The following is a 21,749-nucleotide window of genomic DNA, read 5'->3' as shown; positions in this document are numbered from 1 at the left end:
AGGACTGTGGCAAAGGAACAAAACTGGGATTAAGGGGAGTTTTCAGTAATAATTGCGTCTCGTTCTGGCTGCTGTCACAGGTAGTTTAGTCACCGGCTAAGGTAGCTCAGAAGTGATTTTGGAATACTGCTGTTGGACTTTAAATGGTATGGACTCTTCCTCATCCAGATGTGTGGCTGTGAGCCTGTGTGTTTATCAGTGACACACAAGCTGAGAGAGGCAGACAAATTCTGCAGGGCTCCTGGGGTTCAGGTGCCCTCGTGCATCCTTCTGCTTGCTGGAAAAGCTTCTTGCAAAGCAATGGAAGAAATATCTCCCTCTTCTTGTCCAGTAGTATCATCTTGGCCACCTGCAGCTTGCAGCTCATGTCAAGGGAAGTACTGGAGACCTGGACATCTCACAGACTCAAAACTCACCTCTTCTCATACGTTTGATATGTCCTTCAGTGAAGAATCTCTTTTTATTGGGGGAACCTGAAAATACTCTAAGCCAAAGTAAAAGAAAACAAAGAAATTAAAGCACCTGTTGTCAGTATTCAGGACAGAGAAACTGCAAATATTTGCAAAAAGGTCTTGTGCAGAAAGGAAAAAACAAAGCAGGGTTTACTCTGTTAAAGCTAAGAATAAAAGTCTGCCTGCTTATGCATTCAACTGCTTTCCAGGCATCCACCTGCTGGGGATTTTACCTTTCTGTCTCCTTGGAAAGGTTTGGATTAGTGCTCTTTGTTGTGTGAAACAAAGCTGGTTTTCACTGGGATCCCAGGACAGGCATGTGTCCATCTGGGGAGGTCTCATCACCACTGCAGCAAATTCAGGGTGTTCCAACCTGCCTTGTGGAGTGTTTGATTTCCAAACATCTGTCTGGAAACTGTGTGTTCACACAGACAGCATGGTTCTGATATTATCTTACCCATAATCTAAACATAGAAGCATTTTGCATGCACAGTCTGTTTACAAGGGAATGACATTTTCCTTTAGGACTGAAATCACCACTAACTGCTTTAGAAATACCATTACTTGTTTGATGTCTCTCCAGGGAATACATAAAATATCTCCATTACTAAATATATTAGTTCCACTGTACTTATTTGAAAAATATTACTATGTTTTGCAATAGTTATAACAACAGAAGATTGGCTTAGTGATCAGTTTCCCATTTATTTGATCTTTACACGTGAAATGATTGTTCCACGTGGTGTGCTCTTGATTTCTTAAAGCTTTATGCTTTGTTTCTTTCTACTTCAATCTTCTTTGTTATTTCTTTCATTACCATCAGAAATGTTGTGCATTTTGTCCTTTGAACTTGCTAAGGCAGATGGGCATGCTTCTGTTTTGGCCTGTTATAGTGTTATAGTTTTTAATGCTTCCCGTAAAGCACTGTGCTACACATGCTCCCTATACAAGTCTAACTACTAGACCTAAAACAATGTAACTTTTATCACCAAAAAGGCTGTAAAGAAAGGAAAAAACCCCAAACAAACAGGAGTTTTGGTTATATTCAGCCAATGGTTAATAATATAGAAAGTTTCTCCTGGATGTTAAAAAAATAATACATATATGTATTTCTTTGTCTTGCAAAAGGGTGAAAAATGGTTCAAGTTTTTTGAGCTTGCTCTTTTCCCACTGCACAGCTAACAGTTTTGGTATTGAACTGAAGTGGAAGTTTCACAGCAGGGGAAGAACGGATGGTCAAAGGATGCATTTTACACTTCCAGGAACTCTTCTCCCATCAGTTTCCAAAATGAACAACAACTAACAGGTAACTTTAAGGAAGGTGAAAAAAGGCAAAGGCACTTTGGCTATTGTTCAGGGTTATGCCCTCATGCTCTCAGTGGGAATGCTGAGAATCTGAACTGACTGAAATGCATGCTGGCAGAAACACCCACAGTGCCTGAAGGAAGTGACAGAACATGGGACATGATGAAAAGCCTAGGACAAAGTGAGGATCCCTCGAGCAGCCACCCTCCTCCTTGCTGCCCTTGTGTTTTCCCTAGATATCTCCTGCCCCTGTGTCAAGAGCCCCCACGGCCGGACAGCAGGGTGGCAGAGGGACCCTCCAGTGCTCCCAGGCAGCCCTGGGTGAAGAAGGAGGAGGAAGGCCCCGGGGCTGCCCCAAAATGGCTTTCTGAAAAGATGGAGAAGTTCCAGCCAGTGCGGGCAGGTGAGTGGCAGAGCTGGGTCACAGGGCCAGTGATTGCAGCTGGCTTGGCCCCATCCCCAGGGAAAGGGGGTAAGAGAGGATGGGGCTGATCCCCTGTGGCAGTCGTGCTCCATTTACTGAGCCTGCCTGTGCTGGGCCTGCCTGGGGAGCGCAGTTACAGGGAGGCTCAGCTGTGTTCTCCAGCCTTTCCCACAGCCCCTCAGCTCTGAGTGTGCCTGGTCTTTGCCAGACCCAGCTGAGGACCCGACTCCCAGATGAGAACTCCTCTAATGCTGAGGCTTGTGCTGCCGTGCTGGATCTGCTTGCACAGACAGAACCCTCCAATCCGAAGCATTTAAGCAGCTGTAGCCAGTGCCTGGTAAGGATTTTAACCAATTTTTAATACATTTTTAAATCAAGGGCCTGATTTCCAGATGTGCAAATAATTGTCAGAAAGCAGAATTTCCCTGTGGGAGCAGAAGGAGAGTTACCACTTTTGGAAAGCAATGCCTAAAGATTTAGACATCAGATTCATTGGCTCCTGGGCAGCAAATAAACACTGGATATCTCTCTGTGCACATAAAGAAATGCACACCCTAGAGGCATTTTCAGGTGGAAATAACCATGCACTAACTGCACGGCTTGAGGTTTTCAAGGGCAAAAATGCGAGCTGTATAACTTAATACCTCATCATTTTTCTCTTCTCTTTTTTCTTCTCATTTTTTCTATTTTAAGAAAACCAGAAGTTCTTTGGTTCTACACATGAAATTCATCAAAGAATGGTTTCTCTCAGCTTTATGCTTTCCCTTTTTGTCCTTTGCAAACACTACCACTGATGGATTTAAGTATTTTTTGTAACCATTAAAAATGTGAATTATCCTGAACTATGACACTTCCAAGGCCTCAGCAGAAAGCCACCATCTTCAAGATAATTATTTGTTTACAATTTTAATTTGTTGCTTCTATTCTAGCCATTATTTTAAAATCTATGTTCAAAAATCCCTGAACACACACGACAGTTCTCTAGATTCATTTTTGTCATGGATTTTTGCTTTTATTTCCAAGCCAAAGTAGGAAAAAATATAAAATCAGCATTTCCAGTGTAATTTTCCCTCTGCAGAGCAACTTGCAGTCTTTAAAGTGAATAGTATTCTCTCCTTTTAAATCTCATGGAGAGATTTGTTGGTCCAATTCCTTTCCCCAGCCTGGGCTCATGTTATCACTATCACCTTGCAGTCAGGGTGAGAAACATGGAAGCATTCTTACTTGTGTTTTGTCAGCTACCTGATTATCTAGCAATATCCTTAGATACCTTTTATCAGGGATAAATCCCACTGGATCCCACTTAATTCTTTTGATTGTGACAGGAACATAAAAGCATCTGTTTCCTCCTGCTTTTCCTGACATTCCTACAGCAGATTTTTAGTTCAGTCTTATCCAGTCTATTTCTAGTGTATTCCAACTTTGTATCTACTGGCATCTCACTGCCATATGAGAAATATTCAAACAGATAGATTTTTTTCTATGTAAAGGCAATATCAATTGGCCAGTTTCAGGGGTATTATAAACACTGCTTTGCTCTGAAATATGCCTGGAAAGCACAAGTTATTTCCTCACAGCTGTCTTTGCCTTCTCTTCTCTAGAAACCTCTGGTTATTTTATATGAATTTTTATTCCTTATTTTAGGCAGGATCTATGCTTGTACATCTATCTGATGGTCTCCACTCAGTTTGGTTTCTGCTTGTCTAAGTGAGCAGCTCAGCACTCTTACAAGGCTGCAGTTGTTTCTGGCATGAAATTCTGGAGTAAATATGCTTGTGGAGAAAATGTCTGTGAGAAGATAAAGCAAAGTGTGACATTCTCCCTCAACACCAAGAGACCTGGAAAAAAACCCAACCAAACTTGGAAAAAGATCCACCTCAACCTGTTAATTTTTCATGCTTTTGATTCTGTAGTTGTCAGGGAGCTGTATTTTTTTCCTTGTCAGTACTCAAAATTTCTAAAGGAGGTAATTCATACAGAAACCTAGTAATCCATAAAAATCACAGAATAGTTAAGGTTGGAAAACACTTGTGGGGTCATTAAGGGCAGCCATCAACCCAGCACCATCAGCTCATGTTGATCACTAAATCATGTTCTCAGGTGCCATACCCACACATCTTTGGAACCCTTCCAGGGATGATGACTCCACCATTTACATGGGCAGTCAGTTCCAATGTTTTGCATCCCCTTCTGTGGAAAAAGTTTTCACAATATCCCATCTAAACCTCCAATGGCGCAACTTGAGGCTGTTTCCTCTTGTTCTGTCCCCTCTTCCCTGGGAGCACAGCCTGACCCCCACCTGGCTCTACCCTCCTGTCAGGGAGTTGTGGAGAGTGAGAAGGTCCCCCCTGAGCCTCCTTTTCTCCAGATTGAGGACTCCCAGCTCCCTCAGCTGCTCCTGGTGCTCCAGATTGCTCCTCAGCTCTGTTCTCTGCCCTGGACATGCTCCAGCCCCTCAAAGTCCTTCTGATTGTGAGGGGCCCAGAACTGGACATGGCACTTGAGGTGTGGCCTCAGCAGTGCCAGCACAGGGACGGTCACTGCCCTGCTCCTGCTGCTCCACCCTGGCTGGGACAGCCCAGGGGCCATTGGCCTTCTTGGCCACCTGGGCACACCTGGGCTCATGTTCAGCTGCTGTCACCAGAATCCCCAGGGCCTTTTCCAGCTTTCCAGGCACTTTTCCCCAGTCTGGAGTTGCAGGGGGCTGAAGGGACCCAAAGGCTGGACTCAGCACTTCCCCTGGTTGTACGTCACCCCACTGGCCTCATCCCATGGATCCAGCCTGTCCCGATCCCTCTGCAGAGCCCTCCTGCCCTCCAGCAGATCCATGCTCCCACCCAGCTTGGTGTTGTCTGTGACCTTGGTGAGGGTGCACTTGATTCCCTCAGCCAGGTAATCAATGAAGATGTTAAACAGTGCTAATGAGCTGTTACACCAGCTCCCTCAGCACTCTTGGGATGTGCTCTTTGGATGGCTCCATGGACTTGTGTGGGGCTGAGTTGCATAGCAGTTCACTGACCATTCCCTCGTGGGTTGGGGGGCTTCATTCTGCTCCCTGCCTCTCTCTTCCAGCCCAGGGGGCTGGGTACCTTGAGAACAACTGGTCTCATTACTAAAGACTGAGGCAAAGAAGGCAGCTCCTCATTCTTTGTCTGTTTCCCCCCACATCCAACAAAGGATTCTCCTTGACCCTACTTTTGTGGCTGATATATTTACATAAACACTTTTTGTTGTCTTTTACAGCAGTGGTCAGATTAAGTTCTGCCCAGTCTTTGGTCCTTCTAATTTTCTCCCTGCATGACCTCACAGCATCCTTGTAATCGTCCTGAGCTGCCTGCTCCTTTTTTTCAGAGGCAGAAACTGGAAATCACACATGGTTGTTTCACCACTATCTGATGCAAGCTTCAGTGCACAGAGCACAATAAAATAACCCAAGGAAGATAAGGAATTTGTACTTTAGGTGCTTCAACATCCTTTCTTCTTCCTCACGCACCTGATCAAATGTTGTTGAATAATCCTTTTGGATTCACAAGAGTTAACAACAAATTGATTTAGATTTTGGAAACACAGATTTCTCTGTCTTCCTAAAAAAAAAAAAGTTGCATGTTTATGGCTAATTTCTATGTTTATATATTGCCATGTTTTGAGTAAGGCATGCCTACAATTTTGTACAGAATATACAAGTGCTATATCCTCTTCCCATGAGTATATGGATGATGGGATTGCCTTATATAAAGCCCAACATTTGAAATATGCATACCTTTCCTTAAAATAGTAATGCAAAACAATATGGGGTGGGAGGGGTAGGATTTATTGTGGAGATGGTAAGGAGGTGGCTGCAGATTTTTCAAATATTTATTAATAGGCTTTTTTGTGGCATCCATTACCATAGTAACATAATAGCTCATGCAATCATGGCCTCATTCTTCATTTTCTGAAGATAAATAGATGGGAACTGAGATGCACAGATGAGAAGATTAAAAACCCAACGTCAAAACTGGATTTCTACACTGGAGGCAGTCTAAAATCTAGATTTCTGGCGCCCTAGCCATTGCTTTAATCTAAATTCATCTATATTTTTACTGCAGGACAAAGTAATTAAATAATTAGCCACCAATTAAAGGAAAGATTTTCTCCTTTTTTAGTGTTTTGTTCATCATCTTGACTGATTTACCTGATGGTGCATGTGTGAAGCCTTCTTTGTGAGCAGCAAGTGTGGGAGCAAAACCATAGCATGTTTCAGTCCTACTGATTGACCCTTTGAGGCCAGAGTATTTCCTGCTTAGTTTCTGAAGGATTTCAATACTTGGGTAGCACTTGCACTGTGTCTTAGTCTCAAAATGTAAATTTTAATTGAATTGGTTTGAAAAGCACTGAAATACTTAACTTTGGAGAGACAAGAGTGTGTACATCTGTCAGACGTATCCCAAGGATTTTTGGAAGTATTAGTTGTCCTTCACCAATGTCTCACACTGTTTAACACTAAAGCATCACTGGAAGACACAGACTGAGTCTTACCCACTTAAAATGAAAGATGTATTGGGATTTTTCTGAATATTTCAGTGTTGCAACAAAATCCCTTTTTCTTCAGATGAAACATGTTTCTGAGGAAACTATGTTTTCCATCATGAAGAACACTGGTGAAAAATACTCAATCTGTTCCAGCAGGTCTTTGGGTTTGTAAAGTGTGAATTCTGGTGCTGGAGGTTGGGGTCTCATGAGTTTTTCTGGGTGGACAGAGAAGGATGCCTCCTGAGCTGTTCTCTTGTTCCTCGTCTCATGTGAGTGAAGCTGTTGGCCAGCTGAGCTCCATACCCTCGCCCTGGGAGCAACTTTTGCCATCCAGCTTTTTCCAGCCCACTCTTGTGGGCTGAGTTGTGGCTGCTGACATCTCAGGAGCATTTCTCAAGGGAACCACTGAGCTTCATGTTTGAAGGAACATCAGAAACAGAAAGGGGATATACTAAATGTTATTACTTTTTCTTTCCCTCTTCCACTGCCTTTACTAATGTTTCCTTCTCTCCAACGAAAGGAATGACACCTGTAACAACACCTGCAACATCCATGTGTATGGTCAATGTCCATATGAGCCATGCTTCTGTATTAACTCCTCTTCCTCTGCCTGGTTTGATGCACCTTTCCCTTTCTTCCTGCCCTCCTTTTATATCATTCCTTTCTCCATCAATGTGAACATTTCTTTCCCCCCACTGATTGAAAAAGCTTTAATTGGTTGTACCTTCAGCTTGTACCTTTTCTCTGACTGTACATCAGCAAGATGTACCTTTTTCACTCGTGGCTTAGGCAGAAACTGTGTCAGGCACTATCAGAGTTTTCCTCTTGTCTGTGATGAAGTTTGAGTCAACCTTCACTCATGACTCCTCTGGAAGCATCACCTGAAGTTTTTCCAGAGACTCTTCTATTTCCTGCAGCCCTGGGGCTCTTTGCTGAAGGCTTGGTGTGAGATCAGAGAAAGGCACCAGGACAAGGGGAAGAAAGACACGCCCAGAGACTGTGTCAGGGAAAGAGACATTTATTTTTTCTTTTGTGAAGATTTGCTCCAGCCCCATTTGTGCTGCTGATGGGGCTTCTTCCTGGGCTGGGGGGCATCCAGGGGCCTGGGAGCCTTCCTCTTTGGGCAGCACTGTGGCTGCTCAGACAGACAATCCCTGTCCTGGCTGGGAGTGGAGGGGCTGTGGCTGGAGCCCTGGGCAGAGGGAGCTGTGGCCGCTTCCTGCCCCAGCTCCTCCTGGGGATGGACCTGCTCTGTTGGGATGGGGACTGGGACCATCGTGGGGTCCAGCTGGACCCTGTCTCCAGCTAGAGCTGCTGGAGCTGCTGGAGCTGCTGGAGCTAGAGGTAGCTCCAGGGTTGTCCTCCTTATCCCTGGCAGCATGGCAGTGCAGCAGGCCCCTGGCTCTCTCACTGCACCAGCACTCAATGACACTGATGATGCTGTGGACCAGTGGCCCTGTATGCTCCTGGAGCAAATGCTGCAGCCTCTGGACCAAGACGTCTGCAGCTGGGCCATGCACGCATAGGCTGTGCAGGATGCTGCTCTTTGCACTCTCTACCAACCACCACTGGTGCCAGTATATACCCACCAGCCTCTGGTGCAGCCAGGGCTGCACTGGGTCCAAGAGATGCTGCTGTTGGCGAAAAAGTCCTGCCCACACCTCGGGCAGGAGGCCACCCACAGCCACTGGGCAATGGGGGCTATTTTCAGCCAGGTCGCTGGCAGCTGTCCCTGCCTGGCTGCTGGACTCTGATGGCCCTTCCCTGTCCATGTCCCTGTCCATGTCTGTGTGCCATAGAAGCCTAGGGAAGAGCTGAGGACCAGAGGCTGCTCCCTCTTGCAAACATCCTCATCAGCAGTCCAGGATCAAGCCAGTCTGACCCAGGCTCTGCTGGCAACTAATATAGCAGTGAGGGATGTGATGCTACAATCAGCCCCCCTGGATGTCACAATCCATCACTTGGTAACGCCATCCTCTGCCACCCAGTGATGACAAATGGAGTGTGACAACTGAAATATAGAAGATACAGGCACAGTATATTAGATAAGTCGTGAGGTCACAATCCATCCTGTGGTGATGTCACAAAGGACATCAAGGCCTTGGCTGTGACTTCAGCCCCCTCAGCTGCCCTTGCACTTTACTTTCTCCAGTATAATTCCTGTCACAATAAACAACCCAGTCCTGATCACCTTCCACCTTAGATACATCTGGTCCCAGGTGTGGAGTTTTGCACAGCATTACTCAGGCAATGTCAAAGTTGAAGAGGCTGGTGCTCTTCCCTTGCAGGACTCCCTTTCCCAACATGCCCCCAGTGCTCCCCTCCAGATTTTCTGTTCATGTTGGCCATCACTCAGGCAACTCTCCTTCACAGATTGTGAAATCCAGCCATTCCTCACAGTGCCAGCTGAAACTTTTCCTGGCTTCCTGAACCAGCTTATGCTGCAATTTCTGATGGTCATTAATGGACCTTTATGCAACCTCGTCAATTGTCTGCAGCCATAAATCTGTTAACACGGGTCTGGCGGTTTGAGTTTAAATGATGTTGCTGCCCTTAACACTGGTTGCAAAACTCCCAAACATTCTAAAATGAGCAGTAGAATAAAGTGAGAGTGAAAATGTAGGTATAAATTTCAAATTCTGAGGGCTTGTTTGTGTTTCAATGTTACATGCTCATAAAATGTTTTTACAGACATTAGAGCAGCAGAGGTTTTTAAGGGAGGATCATGTCCTTTTAATGCTTCCCTCACAGGGGTGTGACATTCAGGGTGATGTACTTTCTGTTGGGTTGTTGAGTACTGATTTTTATTAGTGGCTCAGAAAATAAGAGCATAGTAAGTCTTGTATTGCTGCACATGAAACTCAAGCAGCAGGAAGAAAGGTTCTTTTATGAGCACATCCTTAAATTTTCCAGTAAGACTTGAAATGATTAAAGAAAAAGAAAAAGAAAGATTTAGGTTTCTTACATAATTATTTGGAACAAGAGTGCTTTCATGATTTGTGTTAGTAACATTTATAAAGGAAAGCACAGAGACTGTATCAAGTAAAGGACATACAGTTAAATCAATTATATTCTACTTTTTATGGCATGATTGAGTTGTGAATTATGTTCATTTTCCTTGCATTTACAGGCTGGAACAAATGGTGAAGGCTTAGTCATAGGGAGTGTGTCCATGACTATACCTTTCTTTGTGCCAGCATGGCTTTCTTGGATGCAGGTTCACTGTCTGAATTGTGCTGGCAGGGTCTGAAGCACTGCACAAGGTTGTGCTTGGAGCTCAGATGGACACTTTAGGATGATCCAAGAAGGGTTGGCTTCCATCTGCCCCACACTAAAGTAGGCAGCAAGGTCTGGTTTATAGGGCTACTGGCTTTGTACCCATGAGCTTGGATTCTAGTGCAAACTGGTTTTGTTTCCATTTCCCATCCTCAGGAGAATATTTTTCTTGCTTGAAAAGCTCATTCAGTCATTGAGGTGAGTAGAATGGATGTGACTGCAGTAGTTCTGCTCTTCCCCACGTGAGTCTTGTAGGCAGATATGCATAAAATGTGAAGAATGAGGCTACAGGACAGAAGCCAGATACTCATTTGTGCATCTGAAATAGGATTAATGAGTGACCAGCCTTGACTGGAAGCTCAAGTACAAATCAATTTACAAAATGATAAAGCAAGAACATCCTTAATGAACAGATCAAGTATTCTGAAACATTACAGTTTGGATACCTTTCTTCTCCCTTTAGAAAATTTTCTTGGGAGGGCCACACTCAATGGCACAGAAAAGGTAATGCCAGATATATGACAGCCATTGCCAAACATCACAAATCAATCTACAGTAATTAAATTCAGGGTTCCACCCTGCCAGAACTCTCCTGCATAGGTGTGAGGTGAGTTAATGGAGCTCTTCCTGCCGAGGAATGCACACAGAGGTGTGCACAGTTGGGTGATGTCCTACAGCTGGAGAACACAGTTCTGTGAGATGCCATTATGCTATTTGTGCTTGTCACTCACTCAAACAATGCGTTAAACTGGAGATTAACTATTATTAATTGTGCAAGAACCACTAGTCAAGCCATGAACATAACTGATTGTACATTCTGTTGAACAGAGCATGCTCACCAGGTTGATCTGCTGGTGTACGTGGGTGATCCTGGAGAATTAAATGTTCAGCTGGGACACATGAGCTCATGCCAGGAGACTGCTCAGCACAGCACTGTGAGACTCATATCCACAATCAAGAACTCCTCTCTCTCCCCACACCTCAAAGGAGGCAGCCCTGTCTGTGATTGTGTCTCTGCTCTTTTCACCAGAGCGACTGAGGAGAAATTTACTGATAAGGCAATTGTAACTCACATGTCTGTCACTCCTACTGAATGTTTAATGAAAGATTTATCTCTTGAGGTAGCTTTCTCTCCACGTTGCAGGAGAAGTTGTGTGACACTTATTACAATATGCAAATCTTGATTCTGTGCAGGGTTGAGATGGATAACAGTGATCTTGCCTGCATTTGTAGTTGAATATCCATTGAATCAATGATTTATTTTTGGTCAAAGGACATTTCACCTCATCAATACATTGGAGTAAGAGAGCTTCAACAAGACAGGGAGTCTCAGAAATCTGATCTTTTTTATTACTTTTGTTTCAACACTGAATTAATTTTTGTAGGCAGCTACCAGAACAGGAGCACGTGCTTGTAGAAAGACCTTGGTAAAGCTGTGTTGCATTAGTAAACACATCAGTTTTCAGTTATTCACAGAGCCACTTCTGAAAAACTCTTGGAGCAACTAAATATTTGTAAATACATGGCTGAGCATACACAGGATGATGCTGTTAACAGAATGCTGCTCGTTTCATTAGCATTTGGATCTGGTCTTGAAACAAATAAGTGTATACAAGCTTGATTTGTGGCTAGAGCCATCTGAACAGATCCGAGTGACACCACTGACGTCTTTAGCAACAGCTTGAGGTCTGAGCAGGTCTGCTGTTCAAGATTCTCAGCCTGGTTCATCTTTTTTCCACAGGGATGTAATAAATACATGATGCTTGGCAAGAAGAAATAAAAGGCAACTCACCATGGCAGAATATCCTTGTGTTTGCTGTGACTGGAGATTCAGCATTAAAGTACTTCAGGGTTTGTCAGGAATTATTTGCAAGGTTTAAGAGGGTGCAAAATGCTACAGAAACAATTGTAAACCAGGGTAGAAATTATGAATTATGCCACACTGAGAGGGCAGTTATTGCACCACTGCATCTAGTACCACTGATACCTGTGTGGTAGACTCACCAGGGAGGAGTATGATGGAGGGCCAGACCTCTGCTTATTTGCATCAGTCAAAGAAGTGCTGCTGGCTTCAGCGGTGCCAGAGACTGAAAATTCACTCATTCCTACAGCCAGTCCCTGTAGGCTTGGATTTTGAGGCACACAGGTTGTTCAGGTCTTTTTAGAGATTATTTTGTACCTATGGAAAGGAGCTAATGAGTCCCCAGGGCTTTTAGTTGGACCTCCTGTTCACACTTTGAATTCAATTTTACAGGAAATAGAAAACAGTGTCATTTTTTCTCATACACTAATCTTTTGACAATACGGAGATCCAGTTCACTTCTTTGGGTCAGTTTTTGAGTCATAATGTAAGAAATGTTTGGTTTTTTCCCCCAACTATATAGTTAATATATAAATATATATAGATTTAATAACAATGAGTATTGGCTATTTTCCTGATGGCTTAGACATGTAACCACCAGTTTATCCAATGCTTGGTGTATACAGGAAAAGCATTTTTAATGTGTTTAATAATTAATTTAATAAAAGTATTTTTAATGTGTTTAATAATTAAATTTGGGAAGACATTTTTCCAATAACAAAGACACAGTTCTCACAAAGCAGTTAGAGAGGTATTTCTATTAACTGAATACTCATCAATCTGACTCACTTGGTGCAATGAAGTCACAAAGACACAAGTGCCTTTACAGTTTCTACCTGTATTTCTGCTTGTATGTATAAGCCAAGACAAGTCAAAAGAAATCCAAATCAAGACTTAGTCAATAACACTTTTTTTTCCATATGAAAGGGAGAGCTTTTTCTTAGCTTAGCATGATTGTGTAGTGTGACACCTGTTGTTCCCTATCTCTGCATCAAGGGTTAATAATAACAACAGGTTGCTCGTGTTGAACGAACTGTGTGTAACCCTGGAACTGCAGCTGGGGCTGTAGGAGGAGATCAAAGGTCCTTGGCTACAGACAGCTCACCTGCCATCAACTCCTTGTAATTGAAATAAAATTTTCTTTAAACGAGCTGTTTTTATGCATAACATAGAACACAACCACACCCCACCACCACCACCACCATGTATCTCTGGAATGATATACAGCAACTTTGGATATTAGGGGAACTGAAGACTGAGTAACAGACTTTTGTCAGCACCCATGTGAAGATGAATCCACATGAATTCATCTATACCAAGCTCCTCCTTGATATCATACTCCTACCAAAGCTCTTGGGATGCTTATGGGTCATCTTAAGCTGGTGAGACATCCCCAAACTGTCAGATTTCAGATCTTAAGAGCAGAAGGGTGAGCATGATGCCACAGAGTTTGTGTGTATCAATTTTGACCTTATCATTCTGATGAATGAGCCTGAATAACTGTACCATTTTAGCTGTGTGTTAATAGTGTTGCAGCTGGGCTAACATTATTCATTGGTGAGACTGCAATTCTTAATTAGCGGAACAATTAATTATTTTGCATATTAGTTGTGTTTCCTTGGCTTGCATAAGGTGCAGAAGTTGTAGAGAAACAAATTAGTGGAAAATGTCAACAACCTAAGCTGTAATTTGGACACAACAAATGGGCTTCAGGTGTTTGTCTGAATACATATGTTGGATGTTTTTTATAAGTTCAACAACTTTATTTCTAGCAAATACTCCTGAGGAATTTTCACTTGAAGAATTATGTTACCACTTAACTCATGAAGCAGAGACCTTCATAAAAAACAACAACAAGAACAACAACAGAACTATCAAAAAGCCCCACCCACATAGGGCAAGAACAGGTGAATCCTGGGCTTAATCTGTGTGTAGGGAAATGGTGTGAAGCTGGGGATTAAATTGCAGTGTATGAATGTAGCAGACCCTGATTTGGGGAGGAATGTAAAGTGGTTTGGGATTAAGCCTAGACCAAAGGTCACCCTAACCCTGGTTTGCCATCCAGCCCAGCTTGTTAGGAATGGTTAAGGAGGGGCAGTTGCTGAAGACCGTGGAAGGCCATGGAAGGGGAATGGAATCTCTCCCTTTGCTTGCAGGTATCTCTGATTCTTGAAAAGGGTGGGACAGAGCCCAAGACTCCCTTCCTCACAATCCAGGCTGAGCCTAAGCACACACTGAAGCAGGACGCTTCAGAGGCTTCTGCAGCCTGTGGAGGGAAGAGGGAAGCTCCAGCTCTGGTCCCAAAGCACCACCAAGGTTGAATCAAGGTCACACGAGCCACCTCTGAGTCCTGCCAAGTTGTAACTGGTGCAATCAAGCCTGAGTCCTGAGTAGTTGCCAAAGCCTAAACTCCCTCTTAGGCATGGCACAAAGCCAATGCACAGTGTATTTGCACCCCTATAATGGTCATACTGTCTGTTCAGGCTGCTCTATCAAAACCATGGACAAAAATAAAATGTAACAATTTTTTGCACTAATGTGGTGATTGACCTTAGCTGGCTGCAACTGGCCCAGCAAGATTCTCTCTCACTGCCCCTCTCCAGCAGGATGGGGGAGAAAATAAGGTGGAAACCTTGTAGGCCGCGATAAAGGCTGTTTAATTTAAAAAAAAAAAAAAAATAGAGTAAATTCTGCACAGAGGGGAAAAAAAAGGAAAAAAATATTCTCTAGGGCATGAAATATCCCTTTGGTCAGCTGCTTTGCTCTATTTCATCCCAGCCTCATGTCCATCCCCATCCTACTGGCTTTTCCTTGGAGAGGCAGCCTCAGTGCTGTGTGAACATCCTACCACAAATGAAAAGCACGGCTCTCCAGGGGCTTCTGCAAAAGTCCATCCCACCCCAACAGAGCCAGGCAGCATTCATCCACCCTAGCTCCAGCATCTTTCTCCCTGGGAAAAATAATCCAGCTGCAGTTTGGAAGCTACTGATAAAGAAAGGAACACGAAGCACTGCTGAAGCAAGTTTCTCTGCTGGACAGAGTGGGTTGTTGTCCTGCTCAGTGTCCACTCATCATTTAGCAAGCAGGCTTAAAAACAAGCACACAAGCAAACAAACAAACAAGCCCTCGAAGTGTGAGTCTTTCCCTTCCACTGGGAATGTGATACTTTAGATACTCCATTTTCCTGCTGAAAGGTGATCCTGGCAGCAGTAGGGTCTGTGCTTTCAGGTGGATACATGTCTAAAATGGAGGGATGTACGCATCAAATCGGGTGCAATGTAATATATTTAAAATATTTTTTTGTTTGTTCTTATTTTTTTTTTCCCTTGAAATCTTTGTAGAGTGGTAGGAGAATTCAGTGATGTGCAACAAAACTCTAGTGGGAATTTTTTGAGCAATGGCCAACTAAGCTTTCGAAGTGGAATGAAAATGAATTCTGTATCCCCCAGAGAAAACTGCTACAACAAACTTGACATCACATTTCTCTTTTAAAAACAAACTAATCAAAGGCTTACAATTGATTGTGTGCCCTGTGGGAAAACACCACAGAAAAGGCATAAAAGGGGCATTTTATTTCAAGAGGAAGAAGCAAAACAACAAGTTTAAACAATAAAACCAGAAGGTAGAGGTATTTGTTAGATGACACCAGAGGAGGAGGCTCTTCTCAGCACTCCTTTGGCAGAAAATCCCTGAACAAAGTCTGATGGTAGATAAAAATGGTGATTCTGTGATTTAATAGCCATTGAGGGGAAATACTCAATGCTCTGACTGTGTAACTTTTCCATCCCAGGACAGTTCAGGATAACTAGATTTATGGTCTGGCTTGAGACACTTCAAGGTTGCATTAATACTGATGATGGCAGAGAAAGTAGGACTGAAGTGTGATGGCCTGTAGTTGGGAGACAGGATCAGCTGCATGGCCCTGAGATCCCAGAAAGCTGAGATTTCAGTAATTATCCTCAGAGGCAATCTGCCTGCAGTACACTGGTTTGATGGGAAAAAGAAACATCCACGTTTGATAAACAGGCTTACAAAAGAAAACAGCTCCTTTATTCCAGAAATTCAAGTTTAGCTCTTGAGTACAAGATACAGGGATACAACTGCAGCAGGGGAAAACAAAACGCAAATGTCAACAAAGAAAATTTTCTAGGGCTCATTCAGCATTTTTGTGGAATCTGCTGAATATCTGGTATGTGCTTTTTCAAGACTCCTTTCTGCCTGTTTCTCTGGCTTACAAGGCTTGTGCTATCAGATTGAAAGATAGAATGTGGTATAGGATCTGGAGAAATACACATAGGATAAATGATTTTGCCTTTGGCAGTATGTTTTCCTGCATCTTATGCTTCTAGTAGAAACTTTCTGGGGAGGAGCACCCTGTTAAGCCTGTGTAGCCAGGATTTGAGATTTGACTTTCCTCCTTCTGAATGGGCAGGATGTTACCCTGAGCAGCAGGAAGGTCTGTTTCTGCATTGGATTTAATGCATCTTCTGCTCTGAATATTTCCCTGCAATGGAAAAAGAAAAAAGTGAAACACCACTGCCTCAGAAAAATGGCACCATGGAGGCTTCCCATTTTGTCCTAAAATCAGGAGCAGGCAAAACTCTCACACAAGCTGTCAGGAAGGCAGTTAGAAACATGTCAAATTAATTTCTATCTGCAGTTCCTATAAAAAGTATTGGAACTGACACATTTTCTGAAGGATTGGATAAAAATTTGCTTACTTATGAGACTTCTCAACATAGGAGAGATTTCATATAAGAAATTTCATAAGAGAATGTGAGCATCTTCATGTTCTCTTGTGCAAGGCAAGAATTATTTGATTAACCTTTGGATGTTGTAGATGGATGGAGGAAAACAGAAAAGAAAAGGGAATCAGAGAAATACAACCAATTTGTCTCCCCTATGGGATTCCATGTATTTAGCTCTTCACTTCTGTTTTCCTTGGCAATCTCGGCCCATTTGAATGTCAAATTAGAGTCAGAAGGATTAAACACGAGAAACTTTGAGACATCTCTGCAAGGTTCATTAGTGGCCAGTAAACATGGACTTTCCACAAAGTCACAATATTGTTTGCAAAGAGATCTCCTCGCTGCTAGTGCCATAGAGTAAAATGAATCTCCCTTGAGGGAGGAAAAAACAAAGGGATAAAAAATAAAAGGGAAAAAACAAAACGGAAAAAACCACAGAGACCTTGTAAATGCCTCAAACTGTTTTCTTCTTTGGAGAATTTGTTCATCCATTGAGTGTGTTATTTATTTTCACTGCCCAAGAAGGTACTTAGTACCTCAGCCTTTTTCACATCCTGTGAAACTGGGGGCCCTGCCGTGCCCAGCAGTGGGCCCACATTATCCTGTCCTTGTCACCAGTGTAATTACAGAGGCTTTTCTTAATGTCTCTGACATCCCCCGCCAGGTCAAATTCCATTTCAGCTTTGGCTTTCCTGCTCTCTATCCTGCCTGTTCAGAGAGTACCTCTGTATTCCTCCCAGGGCACCCTTTCAATTTAGAATTACAAAGCAAATTTGATGCATTTTGTGTTCTCCTTCTGGCATCCACCAGGGGTAGGTCCAGTTGGTAAGATGAACAGAAGTGCCTTGGGAGACCATGATTTTCAGGACCATAGGGTTTTTTTTATAATACCATGCTACTTAAACTTAAAGATGCAGTTTCTAAGAGAAAGCAGACCATTCACACAGCTTCTGATAAGGTGAAATGAAAGAAGACAAAATAAATGATGTTTTAAAATGCTGACTGTGCATCAGAAAAACCATTATACCTGATTCTTTTCAACAAAGGGAAGGGCTCAAGTATGTTTAGAATGAATTGAATGTGTCTGAAGATCTAAAACCGTTAAACTCCAGACAAATAAAAAAATACTCCTTAACTTGCATAAGATTTGGATAGAAGAACAGAAGGAAGTGAAAATATTTATTTTTGACTTTTTAGGGCAGTATTTTCTATGTCTGCTTTTATTACCATAGATGATGAATGCTCCTCCCCAGCAGCTTCTGCTGCAGTGAAATCAGTAACCATTCTTACCAGCAGGATGAGAAAGATTTGTGTAGGGAAAAATTACACTTGATAAATAGTGAAGAAATTTTATCTCAGGCCACTCAATTCCTAAAGCCAAGTAGTCTCACAGTCCCAGTTAAAAAGCTGCTGCATTCTAGATGCCAATCACCTGATGCCTATTGATAAACCCACTTCTTACACTTCAAAAGGAATTCTACATGTCCATATCACAGTTCACAGAAGCCTAGGCAGAAATCCCTGTGCTGAAGATGCTTAATCAACTTTCTCATCTCCAAATATTGCCATGGGAACCACAGCTTTTCAGAGTGCAAAATAAACTGGTGGATTTCTCCACCTTATTCTAACCTAAAAGTTGAATTCATCTCTACTTGCCCTGCCATCACTGATTGCAGAAAAACAGCCAGGTCATTCCACAGATGAAACACTCTTGTCTTCTCTTTGTAGAGAGCCTTTCTTCCCCTCATCTCAAGAACAGGAATGACATTTCTTTCTGTATGTTCTGATAACCATCCCAGTCTGATACAGCATCTCTGGCATGGCCATCGGGAGGTGCCCAGGGAAGAAGGAGTAAATAAAGAGAAGACAGATTAATCTGCTCCCCACTCCCCCCACTGCACCCTTTCATCTCCCAGGAATTTCAGTTTCACCCCATGTCCTGAGTGAGAAATGGCTTGTTGTTTCCAGCCATTCCTGAGGCAATTGTTTTCATATATTTTCCTAGTTATTTTAATTCTGCATCACTTCAACATCTGAACCAGGGCATCCCCTGGCAAAGAATCTTGTATCAGAATAACTTGCTGAGTGGAATAGACAATTTCATTGCTTTTTAACTCAATGGCTCAATTTGAAGTGGCTGCTTTCTTGCACAAGGAATCATGGAGCGACTGAACCCCACTGATTTTTCAACATTTGCTGTTCTGCCCACAAACCCTTGCTCCACACCCCTCCAGGAATAATGGAAGCTGTCAGAAATGAAGGATCCATTAAAATTATATTCTCTGCACTAGAAGTACGGGTTTTGAGGGGGTTTTACCTTATTTTCAAGACTTCTTTGCAGCTGGGTTCAGCTGCAGATGTTTGGCACTCAGAAATGAGTCTAGCAGCTGAAGCCAGAACACCGGAACACCACAAAGAAAATGGGTTTTTTGAAAATGCTGAGGAACATTCACAATTCTCTGGAGTTCTCTGCTCACAGCAATGAACCTGCCCACCCCTCTTCCTCAGCTCTACCCACCTGCCTCATGCACATTCTTTGCTAAGCCTGGCCCTGACAATGTGTGGTGAGCCCATCTGTCTCCTCTGGGTTTGAACTTTGTGCTTGAGCTTCACATTTTATTACCACAACTACCACTGAGAGACACAGACAAATTTCAGCAGGTGCCAGTCCACCCTGGGTCAGAACTTCCGAAAGGTCCCATTCCTTTTTCCCCCTCTTCTCCCCATCCCTGCTACAATCTCATGGTTCCTTCTCTTCCTACTGTTCCTTCCTGCCTCTCTTTTCATTTTTGCCTGAGGTCAATCAGCTGCTTTTCCCCCAATTTTTCCTTCTGCTTGGTTAATTTAGAGGGAGTTTTAGGAGTTGACTCAGATCAGCAAAGGCTCTGAAGGGCACCAAAACTTGTGCAGGGCTCAGGTGTGGCAGGAGGAGATGCAGAGAGAGAGGAATGTCTCCTCTCTTTCAGCTGCTACATTGGCTCTGGAATGGTTATGCACCTTCTCCAAAAATGTTTGTCCCTAACATGTCAAATGCTGGGTGTGACTGTGACTGCAGCAGTGTCTGCATCTGTTGTGCCTGGTCAGAAGCAGCAAGGCTGCAGTATCAGTTGTGAACACTGAATTAGTCATATATCACAGCTGTAATGGGATACAACATACATTTTGTTGTACCACCCGTTAAAAACGAAACGGGTTTTGAGTATTCATCCTAGACTGGCTGTTCAAACAGAGCAAGAAGTTGTGTTTTTTGTCAGAACCTCCCCAGTTGCAATTGTATCATCCTGCATTTATAAGGAAAGTGGCCAGTTAAGGTGAGAAGTCTGTGGCAGGGCATATCCTCACCCTCTCCCCACCACAGGTGGCTGGTGCAGATAGGAGAGATAACCCAGGTGGGCAAGACCCAGCACGGTGTCATCTCCTGGTGCCAAAAGGTCTGCCAGCTTAACAGATGTGGGAAGAGATAAAAAACTACAGGGGACCCAAAGGCCTGGTTTACACTATAAAAGTACTACAGATTATCACACAGGCAGAAGTCTCTTACACACTCCCTGGCAATGTGCAAGACAATTTCTTTCCAAAGCTTGGACACAACTTCGTAGTTACCTTTCTAGAAACTGAGGGAAAGGGTTTTGATACATGCCCCTTCCACAATTTGGTGGTAAGATACATTGAATACTAATCTATACTATTTCTCCACTAGCTGTATTAAAAAATGGTACCCAATCATGCACTGTATATTTAGATGTTAATAGCTTCTTTTGTCTTTTTTTTCCTGTGTAGTAATAGCCTGTTTTAAATCTTATGTCTGTTAGGTTTGTGTCTATTAAATAAATAATTCATTCTATAATTGACCAAATCAGGATTTTATTAAAGAACTTGCAAACAACAGTGGGTTTTGGGGTGCTGGCCACCTCAATACAGCTACTGCCTGCTGCCAGAGGCCTGGGCAAAGGGCAGGGACTTATCTAAACCCCTCACATGGAAAGTCAAGCTTTGCAAAGGAAAACAACACCTCTCTGGCTGTGCATCTGCTTCCTCCGTTCTCCTTCAGGATGGTGGTAGGGACACTGGTCTCCAACAGCAGGGATGGAAAAGATGAACACTAAGACCTTTCTAGAACTCACCAGCCTGAGGGCAGCACAGGGAGTCTAAGCCATCACACCAGGTAGCCAGGTAGGCTTTTTCAGTCATTAAACTGCCTGCATGCCAGATGTTTTTTCTGACGGGCAATTATCCAATGGCTTTGTCACTCCCTGCGACTCTGAGTTGCACTGTAGCCAGAAAAATTGTGTTAAACATGTGGTTTTGAAATGTGCTGGAAATGGGGAGTGAAATAAGTAAGACAGCAATAAAGATGTAGCGCTTCCCCCCCTCCTCAGATGACAAGGAGATCAAGCAAATGTTTCCTCACAAGATAATCTTGACAGCTTGTTTAGGAGAAGTAGAGTCAAAAAGAAATGAGATGTTCTGCTAAGGGTGCGGTAGCTGCCAGTCAAGGCTCAGAGCTCTCAATGAAGGTCTTTAGGAAGAGAAGGTGTGAAGAGATGCTAAGAATCTTTAGTCTAATTAGGGAAGGAATTGTTTCAGTAATTTGTTTAAAATACAGCTTAGTTTTTTTAGAGCAAGGAACTGCAAACATCCTAGGATGGTTAAAAACCCTTCCACTTTACATAGGCATTTCAGTGAAATCAGAGTAAATAGCTAAGCTGTGTGTCACTAGACAGCAGGCAAGACATTTAACTCCTGGAAGAAGAGGAATCTGGATACTCTAGGGAACCCTGAGAAACAAAAAACTGCAGTTGAACAAACACACAATTCATTTCACTGGCTGGCTGATGGAGCAAGGCAAACATTGCATCAGTTGACTCTGAAAACATGGATGCACTTAAAAACATGAACTGCTTTCAGCATTCTTGTGCAGGATTTGAATTTTCTAGCGGGAATATCAATGTAGAACTTGGAGAAAATAGATAATTAGCCCTCAAACCAGCTACACCACTTGAAATGAAATGGGAGTACCTCAGATATTAAAAACTGTCTTTCTAGATAATCTATCAATGTGATATAGTGCCTGGATCCCAATTAAAATCAAAACCATGTGTGTGGCTATTGCCTTCATGATTTCATCTTGCCACCTCAGCAATAATCCTAAAACATGAATAGCTGAGTCC

The 21,749-nt window shown here is 43.0% G+C and overlaps 1 protein-coding gene across 1 annotated transcript in view; it reads right to left on the bottom strand.

Annotated features, from left to right (window-relative positions):
• LOC109146432 overlaps positions 1-21,749 on the bottom strand; it is a 1,056,471-nt gene that overhangs the window by 349,329 nt on the left and 685,393 nt on the right. The gene's annotated exons all lie outside the window — the stretch shown is intronic.

This window comes from Corvus cornix, chromosome Z, assembly GCF_000738735.6.
Source record: "Corvus cornix cornix isolate S_Up_H32 chromosome Z, ASM73873v5, whole genome shotgun sequence".
In the NCBI taxonomy this organism is placed as follows: domain Eukaryota; kingdom Metazoa; phylum Chordata; class Aves; order Passeriformes; family Corvidae; genus Corvus; species Corvus cornix.
This window is presented reverse-complemented; position numbering and strand designations above follow the sequence as displayed.